Genomic DNA, 7554 nt, shown 5'->3' with positions numbered 1-7554 from the left:
ACACAGCTGAAGTCATATCGCAAAATTTAGTTTATCTGGTTACCAGGAACTGTTTGTTTTTGTTTTTTCTTCAGCTCATTTCCCTAGGCACGTATAGTGCTTAAAGTTAAACTTGGGAGGCACCTCCCTGAGCATATTAGATAGTAACTCAGGAATTACATTAACTGTTTTCCACAGAAAAAAATACTGAAACTTTGCTCTGTCGTGTAGAAGCTTAATAGTCATATATTTCTCATGGAAGCCATAACTGTGTTATAAAGTAAACTTAGCCCTTATTACAGAGAACAAAATGCAGAGCTAGAATGTTTTTCTGTTCAAGCCTACATTTTAGGGCCAGAGCAATAATACAGCGGGTGGGGTGTTTGCCTTGCACTCCACTGACCCAGATTCAATCTTTGGCACTCCATATGGTCCCCCACAGACCTCCAGGGGTAATTCCTGAGTGCATAGCGTACAGTAACTCTTGACCATCACCGGGTGTGCCCCCCCCCAAAAATAATACTTTTGTTGTAGTTTCTTGTATCAGTTTTCTTGAGCATAAGTCATATCTTTAGCTATCTAGTTAATTGGATCTTTAAGAAATAGTGTGACACTTGACACTCATTAAGATCAAGAAGACCTATATCTTGAAAAGTGGAAACAAATGTAGTTGAGAGAAACCATTAAGGGTGAGTTTTACCAGATCAGATGCTCTCTCTAGTCCTTTCGTAATGTAACATGTATTCCTGCCTTAGCTTAGGGAAGCTCAAGGGACCTACAGGTTTTCATCTGATTTAACAGAATTGTCTTTGGGTAAGATGCCTTCAGCATGTTAAGAGTTAAGCAAAAGAGGGGCTGGAGAGATAGGACAGAGGGCAGGGTGTTTGTCTTACAAACAACTAACCTGGCTTTGATCCTGAGCACACAATATAGTCCTCCAGGAGTGATTCCTGAGAATAGAGCCATGAGTAATCACTGAGCACTGCCAATTATGCTGCGTTCCCTCCCCCAAAAATAAAGAAAAGAAAAGGAAAAAGAGTTTACTGAAGGAGACTCAAGAGAGTCATTCTTGCACAAGTGGTTAGAGCAGGAGGGGCTAGCATCCCCAGCAATCCAAGCAACTACTCATTCCTGGTGACACTGGTGCTTCTGCTCAGGGGCTTGCTTGTAACATAAGGGCACTAGGAAGCTTGTAACTTATGTTCTTTAATTAGGGTCACTTTTAGAAAGTAAAGAGGTGAGTACTGTCACACTAGTAATATACTGGCACATACAGCCTAATATTTGTAAAGTTATTTAGATTTTTACAAACATAACTCTTAGACTAGTTATATATTGGAACATGCTGCCTTATGTTTCTAAAATTATTTTGATTTTTCTACCAATTCCTGCAAGTGTTATCATAATTTATTTCACCACTTTTTAAAAACTATTTTAATGAATAAGAGTTACTTATTTAAACACATAAGTTGCTTTTTGTAGACTGGCTTTTTTCTCATCTGAGCAAATTGTCATATCCAGAGCCCCTTTTGGTAGGAGACCTAATGCTTGGGGACTTCGGGATAGAAGACTACTTTAATTCATTTGAGTTACATTTTTACCTTCTTTCGAATAAGGTTTTAAAAATCTAAACTATTATTGCTTTCAATATTATATGGCTTTGGAATTTTAAGGATGCTTATTTTTGCACTCACAAAATGAAGATGAGTCAAACTGTTCTTTATACCCTTCTTTTATTTTTCTTTCTTTGGTTTCTGAGCTACATCAGTGGTGCTCATTGGCGGCTTTTGGTTTAGTTTTCTGTGGTCACTTCTGGATGACCATGTAGTGGTGGAAAACGCATCTGGGACCCTGTATGCAAAGTATGTGTTTCAGCCATAGAATTATCTTCCTGTTATCTTTTTTTCTTTTCTTTTGGGGGGGGTCATACCCAGTGATGCACAGGGGTTACTCCTGGCTCTGCACTCAGGAATTACTCTTGGAGGTGCTCGGGGGACCTATATGGGATGCTGGGGATCAAACCCGGATCATCCACATGCAAGGGAAACACCATTTTGCTATCGTTCCAGTCCTCTTCCTGATATATTATAATATATATATATTTTTGTTGTTACTGTGTTTGGCATATCGAATACATCACGGGTGGCTTGCCAGGCTCTGCTGTGCGGGCGAGATACTCTCGATAGCTTGCCGGGCTCTCCGAGAGGGGCGGAGGAATTGTACTCGGGTCGGCCATGTTGGCCGCTTGTAAGGCAAAAGCCCTACCGCTGTGCTATCGCTCTCGAGCAATGTATATATTTATGTGGGCTGGAGCGATAGCACAGCGGTAGGGCTTTTGCCTTACAAGCGGCCAACATGGCCAACCCGAGTTCCATTCCTCCGCCCCTCTTGGAGAGCCCAGCAAGCTACCGAGAATATCTCGCCCCCACGGTAGAGCCTGGCAAGCTACCCGTGATGTATTCAATATACCAAGCACAGTAACAACAAGTCTCATGATGGAGACGTTACTGGGCCCACTCGAGCAAATCGATGAACAACGGGAGGACCGTGACCATGACCGTGATTGATTCTTAACCTCCCAGTTATAAGCTTGCTACCTTAAACAAACGGTTTAAATTCTCTTCATTTCAGTTTAATCACCTGAAAATTGAGTATTTTTCATCTAAAATAATGCCTTTCTCCTCTTCGTGGTCACTTGTGATTCCAGCAGTTTCTGTGGGAATGGGCTAAAGGTTGCTAACCACACAAGCACGATGGGCTATGTCACTTTTCAGTGGCAATGCTAAGTGGAAACAGAAACTCTTGCTCAAAACATAGTTTTCAAAATAGAAATAAAAAATATTTTATTTTTATTTACAAGGTTTTCCCTTTTACGAGAGGGAAAGCCTGATTGCATAGGCTGCACACATAATATAGACCCTGCTGTGAATAGAGTGAAGATTTCTTGGGATCCTGCCTGGATACTGCTAATCCTTAGTAACAAACCCAGAGTAGTTTCAAACTTTAGTCTCTTAAGCGAAAAAATTTTTACCCATAGCTGAGTAGTATATAGTTCAACCATCTGTTCTCTCAAGTGTGGTATACCTAAATTCAGACACTATCTTCTGTTTACCACCTATATAATTGGAAAATTAACTATAAAATTACCACCATAATCTTGGGGAAATTAACTCCTTGAATCTTTATTTCCTTATTGATGTCTTACAAGTTACAAGTGAGAAAATTCATGCACCACACTGGAACATAAAAAAAACCCTTATTTATTTTTATTTATTTATTTTTATTTCTTGTCATTTTTATTTTATCTTTACAGCTCTTAGCTGCATAACAAAGCTGAAAAGAATATGACCTGCTGTTACTCTGTTCCTTATTTGTGCTCACCAAATGATGTTATCTAGCACAATTAATGCAATTTTCTTGGGCTTTAGTTCTGCTGGTGATAGAACAGTAATAGGAATAAAAGAAAGTGCTAGATAGACATCTTGACATGATGCTTTTAGTAAGATGACATATTGATGGGATGTTTCTGTTAACAAGATTGGAGGTATCATAGAAATTATGGAGTGTTACTCATACTATTTAATGTACTCTGGGAAATTTTGCAAAGCTTTCTTCCTGTGGAGGAAAAAAAATGATAGCTTGACATTTTCATGATCAGTTCTTTTAAATAATCCGTAGTGTCATCTTTGGTCATAATGACCAGTGCTAACCCGCACTGCTTATGATTTAACAATATGATTTAATGAAGTATGATAGGCTATCTATGATCAATGAATCAGAGATTGCCACTAGCCCATCTGCAGGTGTCTTGGAGTAATACAGAGTAAGTACACACAAAACACAGCAATATCCAGTAGAATTACAGCAGGTCATCATCAACTAATCATGATACTGTTTGCATTTTAAGGGAAAGTTATTTGGCAATATTTGGTCTTTGGCGGACGTGACAAAGTCTGTGGGTTCAATAGTGAAAATCTAGATGTCTTAGCATGTGCCGGCACCTAAGTACAACCTCTAAAATATTTTGAATATTATGTGTCAAGAATTAAATACAGTAATGGAAACTTTTTTAAAGAAGATCTGAGAATTCAATTGCTTATTGGAAAATAAATCTACTTTTCTGTGTAATTACTGTTACTAACTTTCAGTATATAATGACTAACATAAATATTTTAAAGGAATACATTTTAAAGGAACACATATCAAGGAATGTGCCTTTTAAATGGTATCTTTCTCTTATTACTCCTTTCCAAACACTAGATTTTGTCTCTAACAAACTTTTTTTAAATTTCTTTTGAAAAGTTGGTAAGTTTCTCAAGTCACTAAAGCCTATTATGAATTAACTAAGGGTAAAATATTGGGAGGGTGGGCAGAGGATGGATCATGTAGAATTAGAATAAATGCATTGTAAAAGGCAAGAATCTCAGTGAAATGAGAAAGAGACTGTTCATTTCAACTGAGGCTGACTCATGTTTCTTGAGACAAAGTTTTCAAAATTCCCAATTTGGACAGGAATTTCTCAAAGCATGAAGTTCAATTGGAAGAGAACACAGGAAAGTGATAAATGTGGCCAGAGCCATTTGCACCTGTATAAACAAGCAATTCCGGCAAAGACATTTCCTCTCTAGCACCTCTCCTTGTATTTAAAGGGGGAAAGCACAGACTTAGTACGAAGTTCTATGGGTAGGGTGTGTGTGTGTGTGTGTGTGTGTGTGTGTGTGTGTGTACAAACAATTGTGGTTTCTGTAGAAGAAGGACATTTGGGGGGATGTGGGAATAGATGCTAGGAGAACAGGGTGAAATCTATTTGATCAAATTGACTTGGGAAAGTACTTTGCAGGATAAGGTAAAGGTAAAGGCCCTCCCGTTGATCGTCGATTTGCTCGAGCGGGCCCAGTAACGTCTCCATTGGAGACTTTGTTGTTACTGTGTCTGGCATATCGAATACTCTCGGTAGCTTGCCGGGCTCTCCGAGAGGGGCGGAGGAATCGAACTCGGGTCGGCCATGTTGGCCGCTTGTAAGGCGAACGCCCTACCCACTGTGCGATGATTTTCAGAAAAGTATTCTAGAGAGACAATAGAACAGGTAGTTCACTGGTCTTGAACGTGGCAGATTTGGGTTCGATTCTTGGCACCCCTCCAGGAGAAATTCCTAAGCACAAAACGAGGAATAAGCCCTGGACACTTCTAGGTGTGATTCAAAACCAAAAGGTTAAAAAAAGTAGGGGGTATCAAGGTATACCCCTAGAAATACAGTATCACATCAGTTTGTCCCTTTGTTAGAAATCCAATATCAGAAATACTGGGTTGAATCCAGCAAAATGTGTTTGAGTAAACCTTCTAGGTATTTCTGGTACCACTGGTATTTAGAACCACTGCTTTGAAATACAATGAAGATATGCTTGGGTGACAAAATGAGACAAGATACTCCACAAGGAATTCCAGCTAATGAGGACTTGTTTATGATATGTTAAGGTCCTCCAGGAGCATAGTTGCTTTAGATAACATTTCTAATTCTCTGTAAAAGATGTCTATTTTCATTAGGTTACAACTAGTTTTACATCCAGTGTTGTTGGCACTGAAGAAACTCTAGATATAAATTGTCTTTTTCTGCTTTTTATATCCACAAGGGACTGGAGCGATAGCACAGCAGGTAGGGCATTTGCCTTGCACGCGGCATACTGAGCCAACCGGAGTTCGATTCCTCTGCTTTTGATTCCTCTGCTCCTCTCAGAGAGCCTGGCAGCTACCGAGAGTATCTCGCCCGCGTGGCAAAGCCTGACAAGCTATCCGTGACATATTCGATATGCCAAACACAGTAACAACAAGTCTCACAATGAAGATGTTACTAGGCCCGCTCGAGCAAATCAATGAACAACTGGAGGACAGTGACAGTGACAGATATCCACAAGATTCTTCTTCTTCTTTTTTTTTTTTAGGGGTAGAGAGACAGTCCAGTAGTATGTCTTGGACATGGCTGACCCAGACTCATATCTCCAGCATCCATATGGTCCCCAAAACCCTGCTAGGAATAATACCTGAGTGCAGAGCCAGGATTAAGTCCTCAATACTGCTGGGAAAACAAAACCAAACACAGTGATTTTATATTTTTGGAAAGAATATCTTTTCATTTAAACATATTTTTTAGTCTAATTTTATTTGCTTATTCTTTTGAAGGATACGAACTTAATTTTTCTATTTCAAAGCATTGGATAGCTAATGGCATGCTAAGGACTTGGATTAAGGTTTGGACATCAAATTTGGTAAAATCAACCACAGAATTTTGAAAATCCTCCAGGAAAATATTTGGATAGATTGAAGCTTGAAGTTTCTGTACAACTTGCATATTGCATAATTTGGGTTTTTACCCAGTCTCTATGTAGATTCACCTTTCAAGAAAAAAGTTTAGAATTGCACAATATAATTATTTAGAATATTATTTAGAATATCTCACCTTCTGAGATAATTTTTGCATTTAGTTTTGAATTATGTTTTAAAAAATTTTTCAGTTACTTTTTTTTCTTTTTGGTTTTCTTTTTTTCTTCTTCTGTCTCTTTTAATCTGTTCTCTTTTATATGAGAGAAAGACATTTCTTTAAAAAGCAATTTTTTTAGAAGTAAAATCTCAAGATCATGAAAGAATAGCAACTAAAAAATAAAAATAGAAGGTAAAGGACATGCAGTTAATATACAAAGACAAAGTGCAAGTTTAGCATGACTAGAAATTTGAAATGTAAGTTGGGAAGATTTTGTGTCAATAGTCATCTGTGGCATCCTGGGTGTGCTCTCTATGGAGCAGCTATAATATACGTAAGTAATCAGTTCTTGACTAGTCATCGACTAGCAATTTGGCTTTGTTGGTTAGTTGTGTGTAATTGCTGAGATTTTTGGGGGGATACTCTTTTATTACAGCACCCGATATATGACTTGAAAATGTCTATTTCTTAGTGTTGTCTCTGAGCTAAGAAAATAACAAAACTGAATCTCAGTAGTGAAATAATATAAATAATATGTATTATTCTGAGTTGTAATTTGTCTGTTAGCATAGCTGCATAGTACACCATTGTGTTTAAATATTGCAATTTAGGGGGCTGGAGCAATAGCACAGCGGGTAGGGCATTTGCCTTGCATGAGGCCCACCCAGGTTCGATTCCCAGCATCCCATATGGTCCCAGAGCACTGCTAGGGGTAATTCCTGAGTGCAGAGCCAGGAGTAACCCCTGAGCATTGCTATGTGTGACCCAAAAAGCAAAATAAATAAATAAATAAATAAATAAATATTGCAATTTTTTTTTCAGTCATAGCGGAGAGTATTTTTTGTTGAATTTAGTTTTCTGTTAATACAATTAACACTGATATATATATATATATATGCATATATATTTTTTCTGATGTACACATGAAAGATTTTATTCTACAAAATAATTGGAATTGAATCACTGGGCAATTATAGTACCTTCACTTGACGATGTTAGCTTGACTTCTAAGTACCCATTGATGCTTTGTTTAGGAATGTTTAATGTTTTGTGTTCTACATCTTAACAATTAATTGGTATTGTTACATTTTAAATTTCTT

The sequence above is a fragment of the Sorex fumeus genome, unplaced genomic scaffold (assembly GCF_029834395.1).
Source record: "Sorex fumeus unplaced genomic scaffold, SorFum_2.1 ptg000037l, whole genome shotgun sequence".
Lineage (NCBI taxonomy): Eukaryota > Metazoa > Chordata > Mammalia > Eulipotyphla > Soricidae > Sorex > Sorex fumeus.
This window is presented reverse-complemented; position numbering follows the sequence as displayed.